The 26,878-nt window shown below is 38.6% G+C and overlaps 1 protein-coding gene and 1 non-coding gene across 5 annotated transcripts in view; one reads left to right on the top strand and one right to left on the bottom strand.

Moving 5' to 3' along the window:
* The window catches only part of pex5la (peroxisomal biogenesis factor 5-like a), a 74,991-nt gene that overhangs the window by 9,446 nt on the left and 38,667 nt on the right, over nt 1-26,878 (top strand). The gene's annotated exons all lie outside the window — the stretch shown is intronic.
* On the bottom strand, nt 7,004-7,076 carry trnaf-gaa (transfer RNA phenylalanine (anticodon GAA)). The gene has a single exon. It is a non-coding gene; the product is annotated as a tRNA-Phe (tRNA).

Genomic DNA, 26,878 nt, shown 5'->3' with positions numbered 1-26,878 from the left:
TAATTATTTAAATTTCCTCATATTCATTTCTGTCTTTCACTCTCTCTGTCTCTTTCTCGCTCTCTTTCGGCTGCTGAAGCCAGCAGCTTTTTTTTTTTTTTTAAACTGCTCCACAGAGATCAGAGAGAAAATACAAACAAAGGCTGCTCTGATTTTGCAAATTAATTTTAAGGGCTTATTTGCGACACAAACAAATAATTGGACTCAAAGCTTTGTTATGTAATGTTTGGAAAGGAAAAAGCGGCCAAGATGAGGAGCCTGAGACTCTTGATACAAGTGAACCAGATAATTACTGTAAGATGATATGAGTTTAATTGCATGAAATGAGATGGCTGCCGTTGAGGATGAACAGGGTTTCATCAATGTAGTCAATACACTTTAAGATATTTCAAGCACCCATGCATTTTTTTCGTGATGGTTTATCTTTCATTTACTGTTGGGATTACATGTAGTAACATCTTTTTCTTGGAGACTGATGGCAGTGTTAACTTCACTTGTCTTTCTTCTTGTTATTTTCAGTCAGACTTTCTTGTGCTGAATGACTAAACGAAGGGTTGTTTTTTTTCCCGTCTAATTTCAGAAGTGTGAATCGCAGATCACCTGCTCCCTTTTGCAGCCTCTCTGATGATGTACAATACCAGCTGACCTTCTATCTGTGTTAAGTAGATTGGGGAAAGGGGAATTGTGGGTCCATAAATATGCTGTCTTCGGCTTCTTCACACTGGCATTACAAATGTTAAAGTACAGTAAATCGGTCACAATATTAATGTACATTATTTTAATAAAGGGTCTCAGAGTGAAGTGCATGGGCAATATTGTTCTTTTAATGACATCACTGACTACCACATACGTTTAACTACTGTGGATGTGATAAGAATTTTTCCCATCAGGCACTTCTGCAGATTCAGATAGCATCAGTCAAATGGCATGAATCACTCCTCCCCATTCCCAGTTCCTGGACTATTAAACATACATATTTGGTAGCAGCAATAGAAGAATAAATAAAGGAATAAATGGATACAGAATGGAGAGGCTGTAATGATGGAACGGTATATAGGGTAGGGAAGAAGCAGTTTTGGGATGAGTTGTGAGGCTAATATACAGTAGATTCCAGAAATGCACCAGCACTTGAAGTGTGTATTATATTTTCTGTGAACAGTACAGTAGATTGAGTTAGATGCATGGCAAAAAAAAAAACCCAGTAACTCCTCTGAGCTGCTTCAGCGAGGCTTCCCATTCATCTTATCTGACCTCCCTTCACAGAGGCAATGACGGAAACACAATGACTCACAGCCGGCAGCAGTTCCACCGCCACAGCACTAACCATCCTGAACATTCGCCATGAAGGCACATAGAAAACAAATGGAGGTGCTATTGAGGCCACAGAGGATGCTCTGTTTTCTAGCATGGTAGACGACAGTGAGCGCATCTATTTTTGGTCTGACAAAGTGAGCCATGTCTTACTGGCCGCTAATGCATGGTACTTCCTGAATCGCACACATTTACTCTGAGAGCGTAGGGAGAGTGCCGAGGCACTCAGTCAGCTGCACTGTCATCAGTCATGGGGAATCATTCAAATTATCAACAAACCAAATGCTGAACACCTGCGAGTGCATGTATTTGGGGTTATGTGTGTGTGTGTGTGTATGTGTATGTATGTGTTAGAGTTAGGAAAAGATGATGATGGATATTGGTGAAAGATGCACATGAATTTTATATATGTAACATCTGTGCGAGATGTAATGTACTTCTCTAACCTCACAGTCTGGGTGTGTCAGCTTGTAGTTTGCGATGCTCTAAAATGCAGCCATCCCTGTGGAATTCCACCTGCTGAAGCAGCCTGTTTGTCTGGCCAGACCCACTTATTCTGCAAACATGCGCTCTCAGCAGATTAACCCAGACACCTCTATAAATCTCTACCTCAGAGTCATAGCACACTTTTTTTTAATACAATTTGAGAGGTTATATATAGAGGCTAGATATTCTTTGCACTGAGTTTTACAGTCTCACATTTTTCAACCAATTACCTTATGGTAAAAAAGTGCTTCTGACTATAAGTTGAATTCAGGCTTCATTCTTTCATTTAATATTCAGTGACCTCTTTTTTTGGTCAGGGACACAAATACACTCAACCCGGACTCTAGTCTGTCTCACAGTATCACACATAGTCATTCATCCATAAAGGTTATTTTGAGAAGCCAGTTCACTTACCAGCATATATTATGGAGATCATAGCAAAACAGAAGAAACCCACATAAGCATGGGAAGAATATGCAAAACACAGGCAGTACCACAAGCTCAGGACTGGCCACCTGACTCTGTATTTGTGAAACACCAACACTACATGCTGTGCCACAATGCCACCAATCACAGATTTGTATAGTTGCTATAATAATTGCATTATGCCTAGTGTATGAAAAAGTTTCCAAAATTTTCAGAGAAAATTCAAAATAAAGAAACACAAAGTTCTTTTCCCAGTGCAGATAATTCCACAGACTGTGTAACCTGAAAGAAACATGTGTGACTGCAGAAAGAATGCAGAAGCTCACCACATAAAGAGCAGTCGTCAACAGGAAATAATACCTTTGAAGGCCGGGCTCTATTTGCCAGCAAGTAGAGGCAGTGTAGCGGAGAAGTGGGCGCTCGCAGGTAAAAATGCACATTATTATTTCTCGAGTGGAAGAAATTGTGTGAAAAGGAGCTCAGAGAAAAGGTCAGGAGAAACGCAGTTTGCTGCTAACTGGAAGGAACTGAATGTTACCATTTACAGGAAATGCCATTAATGCTGACACATGAGCTGAAGTTGTAGTTAATGAATTTACAATGACATTTTGAAATTAATGACAAAATCGTAATGTCAGTGTAAGACAAAATTAATGGCAAAACCAGCACTGTAGTATACTAGTACTTAATATGAAAGACACTATGTTTAATGTACAAACAAAAGCTCAACTAAGACTTTTTGTCGTAATTATTTTGCCTTGTGTATTCATGCTAGCCCTGACAACTCCTCAGGAGCCTAGCACGTCAATTACATACTGCCCACAGGCACCGTTGTCTTGTTTTGTAGCTAGAGGAGCTGATGGAAAAAGGTCAGTCATGACCGTGGCCCTGTCAAGGACTCCTGCTCTTCAACACAGTTGGCAGCATTCAGAGAAAAACAACAGTATCCCACTGTATCATTTATTTATTCTCTCCAAAATCCCTGTAGTCCCATCACCATTGATCTTCCTAACCATTTTTTAGATGACTGTGTCATATTTCCTTTAATTAAAAAGGCTAGGCAGTTCACCATGCTGCACACTTTTTTCCAATAAAGCTGAAAAGCTAACGGTTTCATTTCCTGCACCAATTCAAAGACAGGCTTTTTTTCTCCCCCTACAATATTATGCTTTTTATTTCATTTTGTAATGTTTAGGCACTGTTCATTTTTAATGTTTTGAAAGTATAATACGGTAAAAAGGAAAAACTCTGGTTCTTTCAACCATATACCTTCACTGTCCACTTTATTAGGAATTCATCCACCATTTATACAGTTCTTTAAGCATGCCAACCATGTGGCAGCAGCACAATGCAGAAAATCATAAGGTCAACAGCTTTATACAGAATGGTGCAAAAAAACATTCTGCAGGCTGAATCACCTTGTTTATGAAAGCGATCAGAGGCGAATGACCAGACTGATCTGGGCAGACAGAAGATAGCCTCAGGTTCTTTAGCTGATAGAATGATGGAACCTAATGTGGTCTTCTGCTGTTGTAGCCCAACCATCATAGGGTTTGATGCTTTGGGCATGCGTTTCTGCTCAGCATAATTTTAAAGAGTGATTATATGAGTTGCTAAAGACTTCCTGGCAGCTCAAACCAATCTGGTCCTTTCTTGGAAAGTCATTTCCAGTGACACTCACTCAACATTTTTTGGTTTTGTACCATTCTGTGAAACTTTAGGGACTTCTGAATGTGAAAATCACAGGAGATCAGCACTTGGTAAAATACTCAAGCCAGCCCCTCTGGTATTAACATTCATGCCACAATCAAAGTAATAGATATCACACTTTTTCTTCATTCTGATGTTTGATGTGAACATTAACTGCAGCTCTCGACACTTCCTCACATGACACTTCCTTATCCCAAACCAATTGACCAAATTTGTGCACTCAACTATTCTTTATTCAGATTTCCTATCAACGGTGTGCAAGAAAAGACGTGGGAGCCAAACTAATGATACTTGTTCACACGTCTCTAGGATAACGATTTATGTTCAATCAGTAGTTCAGAGTAGTTCAGGATAGATTTAAATTATCTATGTGGACTGGTCACTTTGTTTAGGGAATGATCACCGATGGCATGATTACCAGAGTCTCTTAAAGCTTTTGTGTAATCAGGGCCGAAGTGCTTATCTGATCTTGAACAGTGCGCTCTCATTCTAAAACAGGCATGAAGACAATTTTTTTTTACCAAAAAGCTTTCCATGATGAACTCTTCATGTAAAGTGATTAGCTCCTACAGTCTGACTATGGAAGTGCTCCCCTTCTTGCAAAAAAAAGCACAGCTCAGGCCACTGCTATACTTTGCTCCTCTGAAAATATATTACTTTCTTTCTGGTCTCCCCGAAAAGTGATTGCCATCAAGCACTTTGTGTCTTTTTCAGTCGCTTAGAACAATGCCGCTCTGATGAAAAGAACACATCAAGCTGCGCACATCTGTCATTTAGGGCATGATGGAGTGGATGGGCTGACTCTGATGTGCACGAAATAGAGATAAAGTGAAGAGCGGAGAGTGGGGAAACGTCCGACTCAGTTTCATCACTGAGAACAGGCACAGTTCCTAAGATTAGAAAGCTGCTTTGTAACTCCATACGTTTGAGTCGATATGTGGAAGGCAGCCAGTGTGCTTTCTAAATCCGTTCACGCAGCAGACATAGAGGGGATGCCACACTCCGCACTGTGGAGAGTCCAGGGTACATACTAATATCATATTACCTAGATGCCCCTGCTCCTCAATCCTCTGGAGAATTGCGATCAAAGCTGTACATGCTAAACCAGACCTTTTCACAGTTTTCTGGCTCGTAAAGAGCAAACATTCACTCTGCTATTTTTATCCCTAGCAATGAATATGTACATAATAGTGTTCAAGCTCTCATCATTTCCAGGAAAGATAATATTGTGAGGATGATGAAATATTTGAGTGAGATTATATGTCAGGTGAGATTTTAATGGATCACTGCAATTGTGTTATGCATATGAATTAACCCGAGAAATGAATCATGGCAATAAATGGGTATTCCATCACATTCTGATAAAAGATCCCAACTGGGTGATTTCAATGTGTGCGGACATGTGGTCCATGAAAACAGAGGTGATAAAGCCCATTCTAGTATCTGGCCTTGCACAGCTGCCCATATGAAAGCGCTCTACTCTCCTAATCGGCTCTCCAGATGCCAGGCTTAGAGCGGACATATCAGGACATCAGTGTCCCTGCTTAAGCTGGCATCAAGGGCCAAGATCCTCGCTGGAAAGAATTCAACTGCTTAAGGTTTGTTTGTCAGGCAAAACATGACAACCAGGGATTCATTTAATGTACTAACAGCACTAGCAGTCACCTGCTCAGAGGATTCACATATGTACATCAGATGGGATTACAATGGGTTTGATTCAATATGAGCCAGTAGCATTACATGACCTGAAATGGCCAGCTGCAATGCAAACCCTGTAGCCATTGTCGTATTAGGCTTCTGATTTCTTCTTCTCCTGTATCTTTCTGAAGCTCTCCCTGAACTGTGGCCTGTGAATCAGCTTATTTCCAACATTTGAGTATGAGATGCAGATGGAGAAGCTCTGGTCATTTCTGGTCACACATCAGGAAGGCAGATGGATCTTTGCATTTCTGCATACTGAATGTAAATAGATTCACAATATTTAAGTGAGAATGGTACAGCAGTAGATGGTAGAAAGAACATCCTACCACAGACATTAATGGTAGAGTTCGTCATTATTGTTCATTATAGAGCTTTATTCTAATCCCTTGGTTTAGGGAGTCTCGCGACACCTATGGGTCCATGAAGCAATGCCAGAGGGCTGTGATTTTTTTTTAATTATTATTTTGTTACAGTGATCACAGTTCACCATGATAAACAATTTGATTTATTGTTAATTTCTTATAGTTCTTAACCTGTTTGGTCAATAGAATTGAACTGCCTTAATTAAAAAATCTAACTAAAAACAAGTAGAACTAATATAAATAAACTATGAATATCTAATATGTGTGTTTTAATAAATAGCTAAAATACTATTATACACAGTTAAATGTGAGCTTAATATTTGAATAGGTAATATGGTGTGAATTGATTATATTCATAAAATAAATATAAAAAAGGAAATTTATTCATAGTTAAAGTGGTCTCTGACTGCAGAAGGTTCAACAGGCCCTGTTTGAAACCATCCTCATATTCACCATAAAAATAACTGCTTTGGACAATGAAATCTATCAGTAAAACCCGATGCAAAAAGAGAGATGACGCAACACAATCTGATCTTTGAGATATTGAGCCATTAGGATGAACGTAAAACACTTGGAACTGAAAGTACTATCTCTGCCCTAGATCTAAGATTCTCCTGACAACTGAGAAACTGATGTGTAAATTACATCATTGCTTATAACACTATCAGTAATGCTTACTATATAGTTAACAAATTTGTAAATTTAAATATGGCATCTATAGAGTGCTGTAGAAATTAGTCCTAAAACCTGGAAAGAAGTTTGCATTTTTGCACTTCCGGTTCCATTGTCACTGTTTTTTTTTATCGGATGTTTGATTAAATGCCTGGTAAAAGGAGTGTGATTAACCGAGCTCACAGACGGACCTTCAGATCTTTAGTCTGAGCTATTTCTGCCTCGTGGGCAAGTGGCTGCACATCAGTGCAATGTTAAATGTAGTTGTTGGGATTTGCTATTTTCAAATCTGAGGCACAAATTGCAACATAGCTTTAAAGGCCAATAGAGACAATTGCCAAAACCCAGGATCGAACCAGGGACCTTTAGATCTTCAGTCTAACGTTCTCCCAACTGAGCTATTTTGGCACAGCCACCTGAGTTATCCTGTATCTGTGAGTGAGCACATTTTTGTACGCACACTTGTGCACCACATACAGCCTGGCAAGGTCTTTAGAAAATGCTAGATGTTTTTCTTTAAGTGCATATACAGAAGGCATGGGAGCCACAATCACTGTGAAGCCTTTGTGGTGCCCCACACTGCTTTGGCAACCCTTAAGCAGTGCCTGGCAGCGGTGGGATTTGAACCGCAGAGATTGGAGCCTAAATACAGCAAGTTTGACCCCTGGGCAACACTACCCAAGGGTGCTTTCGAAAAGTGAGGCAATCGTAATACCTACACCATGCATGCCTCCTTTACCAAACAAGCTTAAGCAGGGTCTTTCCGATAACAGCAAGATCCAAAACCACAGGGGCTTTGCAATGTGGATTGGCTGTCCATAGCCCTAGCCTCCCGCTCATATGAACTTACATCATCTGTGTCCAACCAGCATGTGAATGCAGCCTAAGGTCATGAAACCCACTAAGACCCACTGCTGGCTTTTCTCACTCCATCTCATGGACCAGGTACGAAGCACACCGCTTGCAACAAACCCAGGTACATAACGGTAAAGGGGAAGCACACATGCACAACGAGGGGGGACGTGAACACACACATGCAGAGCACAATGGATTATCAGCCCAGCACCTTAACCTCTCAGCCACCTCATCAGGCAATAAGGCTTACAAGGCACAATGTGAAAAGCAGGGGTTGCATTTCTAACGACTTGTATGCATGTATTGAGGTATGCTGTCATATAAACTGAATGATGCAGGCACTGCATGATGGCCAGGCGTTCATAGAGAAGTAGCTGATCTCTCTCTTTCCTTGGAAATGGTTAGATGTCACCTGTAGAGCTGGTGAAGTGGAAGGTGTGTTAGTCGCATGACAGCCCATTTGTAGTGCACATGCCAGGCTTCCTCCTACTCTGGCTGAATGACTTGTCACCTTCTTACCACGCACACGTAACCCCACTCGCGCCATCGGGTAGCGTGGCCGAGTGATCTAAGGCTTTACAGTGGTTGTGGCTCCCATGCCTTCTGTATATGCACTTAAGGAAAAGCTTTCTAAAGGAAAACTTTTACCAAAGTTTACCAAAGACTAAAGCAGGGCTGGGCAATTAATTTCTACAGGGGGCCACATAACAAATATGAACTGTGTTGGAGGTCTGAACCAACGATAACTTGAACTTAATTCTGCTCAATATTAATTTTCTCCCATTCTAAAAAGCAATAAATTATATATATATATTATATTTTGATATATAATGGTAATCAGAAGAATAAGTATATTCTGTAAATATTTATGTAAATTTATGAATTGTTGTGTATGTCAAAGAGGAAAATATAAATATACATATAGAAGTAATAAACAGTTTAAAACAAAAACAATCATTGCATCACTGTTTCATTTTATTTTTAACTTGTTAATCTTCACAAATACTGAAAAGATGTTTTGCATTATGTTAAAGATAAGCAACTGCTCAACTTCATTCAAAAAGCAATAAGTGCTTGTTTTCAGTTCATTTTACTTGTTCAGTGAGAAAAATCCAGTCTGCCAGCTCTTCCGTGATTTTGAAGTCTGCAGTGATCCCACGTAAGAAGATGAGTAGCTGGGCAGTGTCACGTAAATCGCAGCTCTCATCCAGAGCCAGTGAAAAATGGTCAAAGTTCCTCTGACCAGTCTGTTCCTCAGCTGAAGCTCCAGATTTCCCGCGATGTCCTCAACCCTTCTCGTTACAGTGTGTCGGGAGAGGGGCACGTTCTCAAATGCTCCCTTTTTCTCTGGGCATATCAGGGCAGCAGAGTCCACCATACACTCCTTAATAACTCTCCGACAGAAAACGCGGGCCGTAAAATGCCCAGGTTTGGACTAAAGACTTTATTCTTTTACATAGTCATAGAAATTGTATTTGTAGTCTGGAGATTGTATGCAGTCTTCAAAATTCATAAATGTTGTGTTCATTTGTAAATATTATCTTGATGAACAAGATATGAGTATCATTAACTTTTGCTGGTCATAGAGCTTATTTTCTGCAGTAATCCATAATCTAATGGAAAAATCCTATTGGCTTTTTGTCGAGGTTATCAGGAACATGCTAACTTCTGGGTTGGCCTACAAAAATACATCATCCCTGTAGCACTTTATATGGACAGGTCCTTGAGTATATAAAGTTGTCTTTTCCTTTTCGAAACTATGTGTTGTGATATACAATAGGTATGCCGGAATATGCTCATTGAGGTTCCTCTTGAGTCCATCATTCCTGGTCAATATTAATTCCAAATAATTTTTCTATCAGACTCATTTTGTAGAGAGCGGTGACTATCCAAAATATGAGAATGCCATTTAATTTCTTCTCACACAAAACCTTCCTTTGAGGTGTCTGCACTTAATGAAATAATTTAATATTTAAATTAATAATAATTTAAATAATATTTAAATAATTTGCACTTAATATTATTTCTTGTGGTGGAACATTTACCTCTTTTAATGTCAACTTTCATTTCCATGTCACTCTGTCCAAGTGCATTTCCCATTTATATTATTATCTGAATGACTCATACATCAACATCTGCACACATACTACTGCCGTAAAGGTCTACAGTCTGAGCCTGTTCCAAATATTCAGATATACGTTCAGTCTTGTGGTTTTGTTAACGTAGGCTTTTCTGTCTGACTTATAAATGGGTTACACTGCACAGATGACAGAAGAAGGAAATTACAGAAATATAGGTATGTATCAAAAAATGATGCCAAATTCTAAGTAACATGTATTCCACGTGTGTGTGCATGATGTGATTTATTGGCATAATACCCAGGGTGTATTTAAACCCCATGCCCTGTGATGAAACATTTACTGTACAAGAATATGTCCTTTTTTTTTTGCTATGGAATGAAGACATTTAGATTTGATGATTACGAGACAGTAGACCAGAATATCAGCTTACATTTAGCATCTAGATATCTTAAACAACTTGGAACATTTCACCTTTTGTTTGAGCCTACCCATTTTTCAAGTGATCAGAAATATTGGAACAACATTTTATAACCAAGATTAACCTCAGCCAAAGTGATGAAAAGGCCAAAGTATGGAAAAAGAATGGATCTACTCATGATCCAAAACATCAATCAAACACGGTGGGGAGGTTGCGTCATGGCTTGGGCTTGCACAGCTGCTTCTGTCACAGGCTCACTAGTCTTTATTGATGATGGAAATCATGATGGCAAAAGTAGAATAAATTCAGAAGTTTACAGAAACATTCTGTCTGTCGGTTTCCAGACAAATGCAGAGAAATACGTCCGGTCTAATTTAGAGGAACTTCTTATATGTATGTTTATATAGTTAGATTTACAATATTAAAAATACACGTTAGGAACTCAGTGCAACCAAAGTCAGTATGCTTTCATTACTGAGATGTTTTATTTTTTCAATATTTCATATGTCCACCTTTATTATTGATGACAGGCTTAATTCTCCTCAGCATAGAGGATCAGTGTTGAACAAATTTCACTTTTATCAGCTGCTCCTTGCTGGATGGGTTGTGCAACTCAACAAAATAGCCCAAAGATGTTTTTTTGGATTGTAGTCAGGCAACATGCTTATCCAGGTCATAGTTTTCCTGTTTTTCTCCTTTAGAAACTCTTGCATGATTTTGGCACTGTGCTTTGGATCATTATCATGCAGAAATATTCCTCTTCTGCCAAGCTTCTGGGGGACTGGGAATCATCTTGTCAGCCAGTATTTTGGTATATTTGCAGGGATACATGGTGCCATCTATAAATGTCATCTCCCCAACATCTTTAGCACTCATGCAGCCCCATATGATCACACTCCCTCCTTCGGGTTTCACTGTGCATTCACTGTGGTAGTTCTGGCCATGTTCACTCCAAACATGATGGGCCCCACCTGAGCCACCTGGCCACCTTGGTCTTATCTGGCCAAAGAATGTGCTCACAATATTCATCCAAATTCTTTTCATGTACTCTACCAAAGTGTAATCTTGCAGTTTTGTGCCGAAGAGCAAGCAAGGGTTATTTTCTTGGATGCCATCCATAGAGGTTGACGTTATGCAATGTCCTTCTCACTGTCTGAGCTGTCACAGAGGCTTAGATTTCTATTGATAACCCCTGTGTCAGACACACTTGTCCGTCTGTTTTCCAGAGCGAGATTGTGCAAATAGTGCACTCTCTATGGTGTCATTTTAGGAGAATGGCAACTGTGGCTCTTATTATCGGTACTATGGTTCATTCTATACTTCCTGATTACTCCTGCAACTGTGTTTCAGCTGATTTTTAGTTTGTCATTGATCTTCCTGTTTCCTTTTACATCTTTGTGAAGTCTCACAATCAGAGTTTATAGTTCCTCTGGCAATTCATTTCTATGTGTAGTCATGATGCAGACATTCAGATAGACACAGGTCCAAAACTGAGAAAGTCCTGGTTTTCACAGTTTATTTTATAACCATGTGTATGCATTTAGGCCAAGAGAAAAAAAAACAAAAGTGCACTCAGTTTTGTTTCAGTGATTATAGATATAATCACTTTTGATGCTTTGAGATTCTACTTTGGGGCCTGTAGTTTTCAATATACTCTGCTAAGTACTTGTTTGTGATTGCTTATAAGAGGAAATAATCTACTTGTCAACTTTGAAATAATGCAGTTATTCAGAGGTGATACAATTTTGAATCCTTTGACAATTAAGTGATATTGCACAGGGGGGTACTCACTTATGCTGTAAATTGTATATTACTATATATGCATAAAAACATGTATTTGTACCCTTGATTTTCTTTAAATGTTCTTGAATTATTGGTGTGTCCAGCAAAGTACCATATGCACCATAATTTGTGAAATTCATTTGGAGACACAGCATGCAAATCAATCTTTCAAGAGGCATTAGCTGCACAATTACACACAACTATGAGATGTGACATTTCAGCATATGGCAGTATTACACTGTGATGTGTAATTTATCACGTTTCACTGATGGGAAGATTTTCTCTTCTGTTTAAAAATAAAAACTGTATAGAATTCCAGTTGGTAATTGGGAAGTGTGTACAGGCATTCTCTGTTTGAGTTGATGAGGTTTAAAGTGGTTACTTAGGCACATAAATCTTACATAAATCTTCTCTGATGTTGTTGTAATTCACGAGCTTGGCCTAAATTTGATCTCTGTTATGAAACATCTCTGTCAGCCCACTTTGCCTAGAAACACAGAGGATTGCCCCTTATCTCCTGAAGCTGTTGCAGGCTTTCAAATTAGAAATAATGAAAAGTCAACTTGAGTCGGTCACAGACAACTAAAACAAGGCTACATTATATGCAGGCTTATTATCGGAGAAGTCTAGGATGAAGTCAAAAAATATGCCACCCTAGTGCCACCCTAAGGAACGTATGGTAGGTCAAAGCAAGGGCTTCTCAAATCAAGGGCTTCAAAAAGGCATCTATTCAAATTTTGTAGGGTTGTTGCCTTGTGCCATGGCCTGCTATGCAAATCTTTTAGGCTGTGCTTTTCCTGACACAGATTCGGTCTGTTCATAAGACAAAAAGGACATTTTCGTGGAAAATCGCTTTGAAATTAAGCACAAATTCAGAGCAGCCTGTTCAACCAAATAACCAGAAAAACCTGTGGAAGTAACCTCTGTGGACTGGGCTTTCTTCATTTCCTTTTTAGCTATACGCCTATGTTTCTTTGAGCACCATAGATCTAGGTCACCAATCGTGGCAATGTCCTGGGAATTGCCTTTGCTGAGGTAATCAGGGTAAATCTAGTGCAGTAAAGTGATACCAGCAGCAGACTCATTGTGTCTCCCCTGATTTAACGATATACCTGAAACAGAAAAGGACACATTGCTTTTGCATTAGGATAAGACTACTTATCTTAGATGACAAATCGTTCAGAGTCAGAATACTGAACTAGACACAAAAGTCAATATTAATGGAACAGCAACTTAGGGCGTTTTGTACTGATGAACATCAACATGGTGCTGAGCACAGTGTGTACTTGTATTAGTGTTTTATTGATTATAACCAGGCTGTGCTCTCATTTTCACCTGAAGCACATCCACATGCTTTTTTTTCTGATTACAAATGTGAAATTATGGCCCGCAAAGAGGATTAGCTGATGTGTCTAAACAAGGGGTTTCACAGCATGATACTTATTAGGTTAGAAAATATATGATTTTATCATGTCATTTCAAAACCCTAGAATAGAATCAGGATCAAACCCAGGACCTTGAAGCTCTGAGGCTGTAACATAGTAGGCCATCTAACCTGCCATGGATGATAGGATCAAGTTAATTTAATTTTAGTCATTTCTTCCTACGTCATTTCTTCCTGTTAGCAGTGACATCCTCATGAAATTTCATAACTCAATTCAATCACATTAATACAGCGTTAATTGATCATACTTGTTTTACATAATCAAGCTAGTAGATTAGATATTTGTTCAAATTAATTTAGTTATAAAGAATGAAAATCATGAAAATAGAACAAGTAAACTATACAGACTTTTCTCTTAAATCTGACAATATATAGCATATAACATTGCATTGATATTATGCAAAGGAGTTATTATTTAAGGCAGAGTTAATATTTTTCAAATAATACTTTGGATGCCTGTATTGAAGTAAACTTAAGCATATCACTGTGTGTCTTTAAAACGTTTCTAAAACTTTAATTTAAGCCTGTGACTGTACTCTGCCTTGCAGGCAGAATTGAGCTAAATGGCCTCACTGGACAAAGAAGCAAGCATTAAAGTTTGTATAAAGAGTCTTATGACTGTATTTGTTGCTGTACATCTTCTTGAATCTCTCACACAATGTGGGTGTAGGATTATCTTTATTTCACCTTCAGGAGGAAATGCGTATATAGCAAAGATTACTGAGTTTATTTGGACCATGATGTCAGGGAACATATGTGTCCACAGTTGTGGGTGTATTCCACATAAAAAAGGATATTTTTATATATCAATTTGACCATTACTGAATAAGGGAAAAAAATAGATCAAACAAAAAGTGAAAAGTAAATATTTTTCTTTAAACTTGGAAAATGTGGATTATCATAATTACCCATAAATTTTAATAACTGTGTATAGTTAATGACTGGGAAACAAAATTTTGTAATTTACCCAAAATATATATATATTTTAACATGTTAAAAATAAAAAATATGTTTTAAGCGAAGCTGGTTTAGTGCTGCCTCCAGTCCAGCTCTTGTCCAGAATAATATAATGAATAAATGCAGACATGTTTTTTGAGGATGTTGAGTAGGTGCTTTCAAACATTTGTCAGGCAAAATAGTTGTATTATTTATCATATTTTTAATTATGCTAAAGTGCTCAGTGCGAGTAGATTAAAAAGAGTTGGAACAGAGCAACACTTTCAGCTCCATCTTTGTCCTCAGGGCTCATTCAAGCCAATAAGACCTGCCTGTTTATAGAGTAAAATATTCCATAAAAACTGGTACATTATTAAATTGAGCTACCTCATAACAAACATTTACTGTTTTACTTATTCATACTTGCCATTTCCTCATGAGGGATCTCCCTACCTTGATCTTTATCCATTATTTAACTTCAAGTGACGTCCATTAGATGATCTGTTTGTAGGACAGGAGATTAAATCACATAAAACAATTTAATAAAAATTAATTAGGGTTTTTAATAAATATTATCTGGTGGAGTAAACACAAAAATGGTATATTTCAAGAGCTTTATGTAACCAACTGGTCTATTAATGGCAAATGATTATTTCTGTCTTCTGCTTGCTTGTTAATAGGCTCATATGATTCTATACATAGTTTGAAGGAAGCTGATGGATCACTATTTCTAACTACAGCATGTTTCTATTCCTTGCTATACACTCCTTCCTCATTTCAGGTTTGGACAGCATGGCAGAGACATATACAGGTTTAAACAGATAATGGCCTTTACTAAAAATGGGTCAAGGCAACCAATCCAAAGCATCCAGCAAAAAATCAAAAAGAAACACACATTCTTCAGCAAACCGTAAGTTATACACGCAAAGGTCAAAGCACAGGGAAAACAAATAAAAGGTCATACCCAACAGGATGATCCTGGCCTAAAGGAAAATGTAGGCCAAAAAGGCCAAACAAAAAAAACCATAATATTGAACAAATTCAAAATTCAACAAACTGAGAAGTATTTACAGGGTATAGGGGTGATTAGGTGACATGATAATGAGTGATAGTTTAACAGGGATTTTGGGAGATCCCTGGAGTTCCTGGAGGATATGACATACTCGTGCTGTAAGTGGCCACTTGTGTGCCCTAGGTAATGCACATTTGTATCATGAAGGAAGGTATGACATGATCATAATCATTATTAGAAGTCTTTGCTGATTCCGGTATGTGCTATGGATTTTCATTACCCACTTAAAGTCCCAGACTATTACAGCATATTATACTACAGTGTTACTGACTTCTCAGATCTAATTGGTCATGTGGTGTTGATTAATATCTAGAACAGCAGCTCTGTCAGTAGGCCTGACAGGTTTCTGTTATGGTTATAATAGGTTGTGGTCGGAGACAAAGACTTGTCTGCTGGATAGACTACATGATCTAAGTCTAATATTAGGAAGGAATTAAATACATGCTGAGAACATATGATTGAAGTGAATGTTTTTTTCTCAGTCTTCAGGACAGAGGATTTTCACTTTTCCAGTTTCTTATATGTGGTGTGTTTTTTGCCTTATTATTAAATTTGGAGACTGGTAAGAGAATGACTGCTTATAGTAGATATAAGTAGCACCTAACCTGTTATACCATAGTATCAAGTATAATAATTGTTAAATCACTGTAGTATTGGAGAAGTATACACAGGAAAAATAATTCACTTGAAAGTGGCATCGCACTACCCTGGATTAAAGGATTATTTTCCTTTAAAAATAATTATCGTCGTCTTTTATTCCATACTTACTCAGCGACTATAGTTGAACAGTTCATGTAGCTACCAGAGGATGGACCTGGCAAGATATTCCCTGATAGTTATATGTCCTGTGTACTAAAACATGTCCAAAAAGTTATGCTGTCTTGCATTTCTAGTATATAGACCCTTCTGATTTTGTACAAAGAGAAGCAATCAAATATGCATTTATCACAAACATAAGAGGTATCCAAAAATGAGTATTTAGGTAGTCTATAATCTTCCTGTAGAGCTGGTTTCCAACAGAGTTTAGCTCAAAATGTAATCTAACACAGCTGATTCAGCTAATTAAGGTCTTCTGGAGAACGAAATTGGCTGATTCAGTTGTGTTAGATTACGTTTGGAAGTAAACTTTCCCTGAAAGCTCAGCAGTAAGCTGCATCATACCTATATAGTTTTCACAGTTTCTGCACAGGTGTGAGGTTCTGTAGCATCTCTGTAAACTTCATAATTCACAAGTGAGGTAAACACAGGTCTCAGTGGACATAATAGTTGAGGAAGAACAGCACTGAGAAAATGTACAATATGTTGTGATGTTCATCGCAAGGGTAAAGCCTTGTCTTAAGTTAATGATTCACTTATTAAAAATTAAATTCATGTCCTACTGCTTAAGAAATAGATCGGTTGATAACAGATTACTTCACCACATTGCTGTCCTAGTCAATCCCTTTACTGGGTCATTCCTGGATGGTTTTATTGGACCTTTTTGTGCTCCCACAGTCTTTTCTGTGTGAAGTTGTATAAGGTCTTAGGTATACATAAGCCATATGTGGTAACCAAAGATTGCAAGCTTGCAGATTATCAGGCACATATGTCATGATATCACGCAGGTAGGATACACCACCTAAAAAGCCCTCCCTCACCAGATATACAAAGAATAATGCAGGGCCCCCTGGGGTGTGATTTATTTTTGTTCAACACACCTGCTCAGCAGCTTGCCATCTAGCCTTAATGGCACAGCATGCTTCTTGTCGCATTTCCAATGAAGCAGAGCACAGGTAGCCAAAGGGGCAGTGGGTTTGACACAAACTTGATAGTTGCTGAGTTAACGGTGTAGAAGGCTGAAACCCTGCTGGTCCTTGTTGGACATTCTCGGAACATTGAACATCAATAAAAACCACCTTCAGGGTGTCAGCCAGAACCCAATTTCCCCAAAATATTGTCAAGTTATATTCAGTTTTAACTGACCAAGAGAGTGTCCAGGCTGATACTTTTTTTAATCATTTGCTCAGTTTTGGGAATTTTTTCACTTATTTATTGTTATGCATATTGCACATCTTAGATATATCAATATGATATTTTTGTCATATTATCCAATGGTTACGATTGAAAAATATTAAGTTATATATTGTAGGTAAGTAACAGACTGTTAAGAAGGTAAGAAAACAGACTGTTAATGTACTGAATGTGATTGTTTAAACAAACTTTAACAACAAAATTGAAAGAAAAAGAAAATGAAAACCTAACCAACAGTTTATTTACTTTACCTGTTTAAATTACTCTCAATATGCCAGAACAGAAACTTATTCAAGGATTGATTTTCAGTACGTATAAAAAGAAATAAAGAGTTGTCAAAAAACTGATGGATCACAAATGGAAAAACGTTAGTTTGCAGTTATATTTGAGAAACACTCATATAGTTAGTTTCTACCCTTAAAATACAACAAATAAAAAAATAAAATAAAATAGAAAATTCAGCATAGCTCACAGTTAAAGTAGCTTTTATTTCTCACTAGGTCAGAGTAGAAAAAGTAGGTAAAGGCCAGTAAAAATAGATCAGGCCTCTCACTGTGTTAGTGTTTTTTAGTTTTTGTTTGTGTTTTCCTTTTTGCATTTTTTCAATCATTTATGTAATATTTTAACAGTGATAAAAGTGACAGATCAGTGATCAGGAGTAATAGATCAGTACATCATAAGCTGGGGATCAGTGTAAAGTACTGTTTATATTATTAACCTCACAGCTGAGCTCAAAATTTTTCTCTTTCTTTCTTTAATCTAATTGCTTGCTAATTTCACTGCATGCAAAATCATTCGCTGAGGTTGTGTTGCTGGATCTTTTAAGTCACTTAATATCTGTACGTTATTTTGTATAAAACCGCACAATACAGTAAATCATTTTAAAATGCAACACTGAGATTCTGTTATTTTACATTTTAAATATTGGTGGCAGCTGTGTTTTATAAGCACTGACCCCTTTTTTATTCAATCCCTTATGTTTATAAAACTCCAAACAACAATAAGGTCAGGCTAGGGTCAGCATGTTTCAGCAAAACTGATTCAACTGAATATTAAACAAATGTTAACACAGACTTTGCAAATGCAAATTTTAGAATAGCCTCTGAAATAGATTCGTGCCTGCTATTAATTCCTACCCCAAGCTAGAATAAAAAAAAAAAACATGTTTTGTACAGCAGAGTTTCTATCCAGTTAATTAAGTATTCAACCAGCAGGAAAAAAAAAAGCCCTGACAAGATATTCCAGCTTCTGACAGAGACTCAGCCAATGTAACTATGAAGAAAACTGCAGGATGAGTAAGCACTGTTTGTAGCACATCTCCACACATACATAGTAATCATTTTTATTTACTATTTAAAAACAAGCAAGTGAACTTCGTCCTTAAGGGTTCCATGAGCATTGATCTGTGGTACACTGAAACTAACTCATGAATTATTAATGAACAGATTTTTCCTTCTTGTGTTTTAGACGCTGTTATTCAAAATCCAGAATCCTCATTAATTGGGTCCTTCACCACACCCACTTTATGTTATGTGACAAAGTGAGAGAGAAAAATTTCCCTTTAGTAATCCCCCATAGGGGAAATTCAAGAATTTCCCATATCTGAAAGGTCACATGTAGTGTGTTCTGTGAAATGAATGAGAAACACACTCTAACACTGTGTTCCCCATTTCTGGAACAAAGAATCAATTTCAGACCATTTTAACCTCGTTGTTCATGCTTCTGATTGTGTTTGTTAGCTGTGTGTAAATTGAGCATTGCTTTCTCTGATTAGGGGATTCAGAGTGACTTTGGGCTACAGATGAAAAAGGCCAGTCAAAGCCTTGTGAGACCTCTTAACTGTGAGTCACTGCCACGTCTGAGCAAATTCTAAGACCGTACTCTGGGATGTGCTGGCAGTTACTTTAGCCTCTCTAAGAGTAAGCTCCAGGTCAGTTCTCCTGAGATGTAATTTGTTACCCGAGAGGACATGATGTGTGTAGGTACGTGCACTTCTCCTCTTTCCAATGGTGTATGTTTCCACAGAAACAATAGTGACGCAGACTTCAAAGATTCCAGTAGCCTCCAAAATCCCATCAGATAGAATCAAGATATTGATTAATTGGTGCTCTTAGGACTTTGTAAAGATAATTAAGCTGAAATAATGAAGCTAATGGGCCTTACTGGCAAAGTACAAGGGGATCAAAGTCAACAGAGTGTGCTGGTCATATACTGTACAAGGTTCAGAAGTGCTTTTCAAAGAGCTCTGGACCACAGAAACCAGTCATCAGCGAAAGGAGGACATTCCTGACAGCAGCATCCACCCAGTCATTATATACTCATTAGATAGTCAGCAAAAATATCAAGAAATGATATCACTGTGCATCAATAAACACTTCATTCAATTTCATTATTGTGGAAAACAGCAGTATTCAGAAAGAGATTTGTACTCTAATACTCTAAGAAGCTAATAGCTATTCTGTATTATTAATGGGATTTAAAAATGATGAGAATCTGGCACTGCTGCATTGAACTGTATTCATGCTGAGACATGAACCAATTACTTCCAATAAATGGATGGGCCCTACACCACAACTTGTTTATTGTCTTTGCTTGTAAATCATTTTGTCTTGCTGTAATTGTTTCTTCATGAAATTATTCCAATACATGCAATTCATTATTTTTGTTTCGCTTTGTTTTGATAAGTTGGTCAATTAAATAGCCACAATTTTGCTAAGTGAAAAAGAGAAAAAAAACTTTCTATCATCCACAGTTGGTTAAAAAAAATGTAAGCCTCAATTACTGTACGTATGTGTTGAAATGCACTTTATATAACAAACATTTAAATTGAGTAGTGTTGCCACCTCGCAGGTCCATGGTTCTGGTTTGACCCCGTGCTTGGGTCACTGTCTCTGTGTCGTTTCTGTGCACGTTCTCCATGTCTGCATGGGATTTCTCTGGGATGTCCAGTTTCCTTCCACCTCTATGTGGCTTGGATTTTCTTGATCACCCACAGGTCCAACTGTCTCACAGTGGTACATTTACCACTATATATACTGTACACCAGCAGTATACTTGCTGTGTAACTGTGTGACATATATGTGACAGGTCTTGGTCTCTGTCTTGGTGATCAAATTGATAGCCATGGCTTTCAAGGACATTTAACAAAAGCAAAACAAACTAATTTAAATATTATTTCAAGGCTCTGTTTTTTGCTCCAGATCCTGAAAGCCTTTCTAAAAGCCAGTGTAAAAACATACGTATAGGTTATTTTTTTAATTCTGTGGCTTTTTATCTACCTAAGTAAAATATTTAGTGTAAATGCTTTACCCTACATTATCTTAATATAAATTCTTCTTTTTCTAAAACATAACAAATAAAGATCCTTTTGAAGATGATGATAATAATAATAATAATAATAATAATCATCTTCATTATTAGATTGTTTGAATTATTTTTCAATAATGAATTATTTATCGTGAAACTCTTAAGTCTTGAGGTTAAAATATTCGCTGTAGAAATTGAGACATCACTGTTGAAGAGGAAAGAAAGCAAGGACAATTTAAGGTTAGTACGTTGTGAATGCAGTCTTTCTGCCACATTTGGCATTGTTCTTCTCTGGCAGGTTAAACACGGTTCTAAAGTTTGAATGTGTTAGAGGACTCTTCTACTGCTTTCAGCTATATATAGCTTTGTACATAATCAAAGCACTGGCGGGGACAGGTACCACAATCATGCAGAAAAGATTATTGTTTTATTGTTTAAGCAATCAGGAGATGATTTCTTGTGCTTAAAATGCCACCCTGAGATCTGCACATGCTTGTGGGAAATGCATGCATTTTCATGCATGTTCATTTCATCTTCCTGTTCATTAAATGAGTTAAGTGTATGTGCAAGCAGGTTTGTAACACTACAAGCACAGACATTCAAATGCAAGCACCTTGACTTTGATCACTTTCTTTGGATGTACAAGCTGTACTAATTAGTGTTGGGCTCAGTGTCATTAATAATTAGATCAGTTGCCTGAAGTGCTTATAGCATATGGACGAAAAATGACAACAACAATGCCATTCATGGGGATTGCAGTGTATGCCAAGCTGGTTTGTCTATCTTCTGTTTTGTTATATGTCGGTTTTTCCTGCCTCCTTCCTTTTCCAACAAATGAAAAAAATAAAAAGAGGTGCTGTGAACTTACCACAATAAACACATCTTCATACTGGTTCACTAGGTCAGCGAATGAGAGTACTGTCAGTGAAAAACTCAGGGTTCAGGGTTAGTACACAAGACAACACATTTTTTTTTCATGAAGAGGTAGGACTTTAGTCTTAATTTGAAGACAGCCAGTGAAAGAAAGAAAGGGAGTTCATTTCATAATCTAAGTCCCAGGACAGAGAAGAGCCTTGATGTACACTATATTGCCAAAAGTATTCGCTCACCCATTCAAATAATCAGAATCAGGTGTTCCAATCACTTCCATGGCCACAGGTGTATAAAATCAAGCACCTAGGCATGCAGACTGTTTTTACAAACATTTGTGAAAGAATGGGTCGCTCTCAGGAGCTCAGTGAATTCCAGCGTGGAACTGTGATAGGATGCCACCTGTGCAACAAATCCAGTCGTGAAATTTCCTCACTCCTAAATATTCCACAGTCAACTGTCAGCTGTATTATAAGAACGTGGAAGTGTTTGGGAACGACAGCAACTCAGCCACGAAGTGGTAGGCCACGTAAACTGACGGAGCGGGGTCAGCGGATGCTGAGGCGCATAGTGTGAAGAGGTCGCCAACTTTCTGCAGAGTCAATCACTACAGACCTCCAAACTTCATGTGGCCTTCAGATTAGCTCAAGAACAGTGCGCAGAGAGCTTCATGGAATGGGTTTCCATGGCCGAGCAGCTGCATCCAAGCCATACATCACCAAGTGCAATGCAAAGCGTCGGATGCAGTGGTGTAAAGCACGCCGCCACTGGACTCTAGAGCAGTGGAGACGCGTTCTCTGGAGTGACGAATCGCGCTTCTCCATCTGGCAATCTGATGGATGAGTCTGGGTTTGGCGGTTGCCAGGAGAACGGTACTTGTCTGACTGCATTGTGCCAAGTGTAAAGTTTGGTGGAGGGGGGATTATGGTGTGGGGTTGTTTTTCAGGAGCTGGGCTTGGCCCCTTAGTTCCAGTGAAAGGAACTCTGAATGCTTCAGCATACCAAGACATTTTGGACAATTCCATGCTCCCAACTTTGTGGGAACAGTTTGGAGCTGGCCCCTTCCTCTTCCAACATGACTGTGCACCAGGGCACAAAGCAAGGTCCATAAAGACATGGATGACAGAGTCTGGTGTGGATGAACTTGACTGGCCTGCACAGAGTCCTGACCTCAACCCGATAGAACACCTTTGGGATGAATTAGAGCGGAGACTGAGAGCCAGGCCTTCTCGTCCAACATCAGTGTGTGACCTCACAAATGCGCTTCTGGAAGAATGGTCAAAAATTCCCATAAACACACTCCTAAACCTTGTGGACAGCCTTCCCAGAAGAGTTGAAGCTGTTATAGCTGCAAAGGGTGGACCGACATCATATTGAACCCTATGGATTAGGAATGGGATGTCACTTAAGTTCATATGCGAGTCAAGGCAGGTGAGCGAATACTTTTGGCAATATAGTGTATGTCTTCTTGGGATCCTGACACATGGTGGGTTCATTCAAGCACTGCTAGAGGATCTGAGGAAGTGTATCGCAGCACAGGGTGTGATAAATATTTTAAGGTAGGTGGGCACTCGTCTGTTTTTTTTTTTTTTTTAGCTTTGTAGGAAAGCATCAGTGTTATAAATCTGGAAGGCAGTGAAGTTTGAAAACCTAGGCAGGCTCTAGCTGTGTAGCTGCATACTGGATCAACTGATGCAGAGGCAGACCTGCAAGGATTAAGTTTCAGTAATCCATTCTTGAGACTGAACATGTACCTAAGTGTGAATATCAGTGGACAGATCCTCATAATGCTGTAAAGAAGAACCCAACATGAGTGAGTCAGCTTAGTGACATGAGGCTAGAAGAAAAGACGCTTGTCTATGGTTATGTTGTATGCAGTAACAGATGGGCAGATTTGAGTTGTCCAGAGAGATTATAAGATCTTGACATGAGGATGCATCAACAGGGATGTGAGGCAGCTCAGTTTTTTCTGAGAGGAAGTTTCAGCTTATATGCTGCCTCCATAACAAAATGTCAGATATGCTGGGATCCATATAGAAGCATGATTGTCTGTGGGAGGAAAATCTATGTGAGGATTTGACCTCACTGAGAGAGCAGGTATAGCGGGAGAACAGAAGAGGTCTGGGCATTGAGCTCTGTTGAACCCCAGTGGAGAGTTGGTATGGTGCAGATTTATATCTACTTTTTGTCATCTGAGAGCAATTTCTGAGCAGATGTTAGTGACTGTCCTGTGCATGTTCCAGCATTCCAGTGGTTTAAAGGGGAGGTTAAGTTGTCTGACCACCAGTTTGTAAAGCCTAAGTGAGTTGTACTTTTGCAATTTGATGTTTCCAATGAACAGTCACCTCTCTTCTAGGTGACATTTACAAGTAATAAAAGTGTTTTCGGAAAATCTTTCTTTAGTCTAATTTGTATTTTAAATATACAAAAATTAACAAATCATTGAATAAGCAAATTAGTCAGTGAGATCATCTGGTATTTTTTGAGCATGCTTTAACTACTTTTTTCCTAAAAAAGAGGAAACTTACTGCATGAGAGGGTTTGTTTTACAGTGATTTGAGCACATGTAAAAGTGAGTTTTAAGCACTTTACTTCAGGTCACATACCCACAAGTGACTTAACACTTTATTAAAATTGCGACAAAAACAATATGGCAGTAGACAATTCTTCCATGATGCAATGCAGTCTGTTAACAATAAGCTTTGGTTGCTTACTGTTCCTCCTGAGGAACAAAACAGTCATGGATTAAAGTGTTGTATTGGCAGAACAATGGCTTTATTGTTTTAAAGTCTGCCATATTAATACAGAATGCAAACTACTGCGATGGAGTCACAGGTGTGAGTATGCTGGGGATTTAAGAACGGCTCAGTCAATCAGAGCTTACAACCAGAAGTATCCGTTTTAATAAAGAGAATTGTATTTGTGCTGCCCAGGGGTTTGCACCGTGTCCCTAATTTAAGACGTTCTGGCAGTCATTGTGTATGCCAGGCTGAGTACAGCATATTTGACAGTCCAATAATATTAGTCTCAGAGCTTGTATTGTGCATGCTCAGGTCAGGAAAAACAGCTCAGCAACTTTTGATGATAGAGTGAAGGCTGTTAAATTGATTGCAGGCCATATTTACTAGATTATATGAAGAGAGTTGAACATGTCTCTCAACCCTTTGGGAGACACTTTGTATCAGAGTTACTTTGAACACTCTCAAAACACAGTCCTTGTGACAGGAATTGCTCTATGAATTGCTCGTTCATGTACACATGTCCACAGAGGAAGCCTTAAAAGGGGATTACATGAGAGAAATTGCTCTGTGTGGAGCTTTTCACAAACACCTAACAGCTTCGGAGGGTGATTCATTCCTCCACGTGGAGGGGTTGAGGCGGACGACAGATTCTTGGATGAACTACTGCACAGTGCTGTGCAAGGACATGTCCTAACATCTGTCTCTGTAGGCTTCATTAAGAGCTCCCTATTCATTTCAAGATAGGCCATAGCTCATTTCTCCTCAGTGTCCCGGTGCAGTGCTATGCTACACACACCCACCTAATGGCTTTGTCTTGAACCCAGATAATGTATGGTATGTGCAGCATCAATGCCATTTAACATGATTTCTGTTTGAGGTGGAGCATCAATATGGTGGACAAAAAAACTGTATGCCAGAGGCTGTGTGCCAGAGGCTGCTCTGGAGCTAACAGTCATTATCCACACTGCTGTTACATAATCCTGGGACTACATACTGACCAAACACTGACCAAGCATCAGGCATTGCAGTGCTGCCGATTCCTTCCTCGCTGTATTTAAAGTTAGAAAGCTGCTGACAAATTTAAGGAAAAACAAATGTTAAGTGTCAAAGTATGATGTTTAGATTCCAAAAGTAGCCAGTCAGGCTTTACTGCGCATCAGCAATGATTATTCAAGTCTCTGCTACTGTACACGTGGCACAAACACCATTCTTCCAAAAGATATTGTCTCATCCAACATCGGTCAAGATCTTTCACCAGTGTTTAACTGGGTTGAGATCTGCAAAGTTTGAAGGCTATAGCATATGATTTACATTATCTTCATACTGCTATTTCCAAACTATTTTTCTAATCCTTTGAATGGGGGCAGGGTCATCCTGGAAGAGACCACTAGGAGAGATTGTATTCATTATCTATCCACATACAAATGCTGCATCGTAGGATAAAGGTGATCAGTCAGGAGAACTTTGTATTGATTTTGAGTGACAGTTCCAAAACCCAAACCATGTCAGCTAAATAAATAAATCACCCCCACAGCATAATAGAGTCACTGTAGTTGTTGTTGTTTTTTTTTTTAATTTGTCATTCATCTCTGTCAGACACTTACACAGATCAGGCATAACATTAAAACCACCTGCCTAATATTGTGTAGATTTGTTGAGGCATGGACTCCACACAACCTCTGAAGGGCTCTGTGCTGTGTTTTCTGGCAACAAGACGGTAGCAGCAGATCCTTTAAGTCCTGTAAGCTGGGAGGTGCTGCTTCCATGGATTGGACTTGTTTGTCCATCACGTCCTACAGATGCTCGCTCAGATTGAGATCTGGGGAATTTGGAGTTGAGGTCAACACCTTGATCTCTTTGTCATGTACCACAAACCGTTCCTGAACAAATTTGTAAAACGTGCAAATGAAAGCTAGGAAACAGAAGGTTCTGTTTCCCAGACAAAATTTGCCCAGAGCATGACATTGTGCATCTGTTGCCAGTTAATCACTGCATACTGGGAACGCCCCAACAAGACCTGCAGTTATAGAGATGCTCTGTACCATTCTTCTAGCCTTCACAAGTTAGCCCTTGTCAAAGTCACTCAGATCTTTACACCTGCCTATTTATCCTGCTTCCAACAATCAACTTCAAGGACTTACTGTTCACTTCCTGCCTAATATATCCTACCCCTTGTTGGGTGCCATTATAATGAGAAAATCAATTTCATTCATTTCACCTGTCAGTGGTTTAATATTATGGCTGATTGGTTCAAAAGCTACATCAGTAGATGTGCAGTGTAAGTTATCTGCAAAAAGAACTACATTACATAGTGCCAGGCTAACTTGATTTGTTGATGGCCCATTCAGATTATTAAAATGACCAGCATGCACTTTATGTCTCAAAGGCTGCCAGGATTTCATGAATAGAGCTTTCTGTGCAGCATCTCTGCACTTATGTCTTGGCCACATCTAGTAAAATAAAAGCTTAGCTTTGAGTCCAGAGCAATTGGGTGATAGAAAATGCAGCTTGATGTGCAAATATAAATTAGACAATGTTTGAAATAAAAATCTTACAGTAGACCGATACATAATGAATATATTAAGGTTAATGAATAATCATAGTTGTGATAATCACATTAAATTGCTTTCTCTGCACATTTCAATTAGTTAAGCATTTGGTAATCCAATCACTATAAAAGAGCACTTTGATACCA

The sequence above is a fragment of the Hemibagrus wyckioides genome, linkage group LG11 (assembly GCF_019097595.1).
Source record: "Hemibagrus wyckioides isolate EC202008001 linkage group LG11, SWU_Hwy_1.0, whole genome shotgun sequence".
Taxonomy (NCBI): Eukaryota; Metazoa; Chordata; class Actinopteri; order Siluriformes; family Bagridae; genus Hemibagrus; species Hemibagrus wyckioides.
This window is presented reverse-complemented; position numbering and strand designations above follow the sequence as displayed.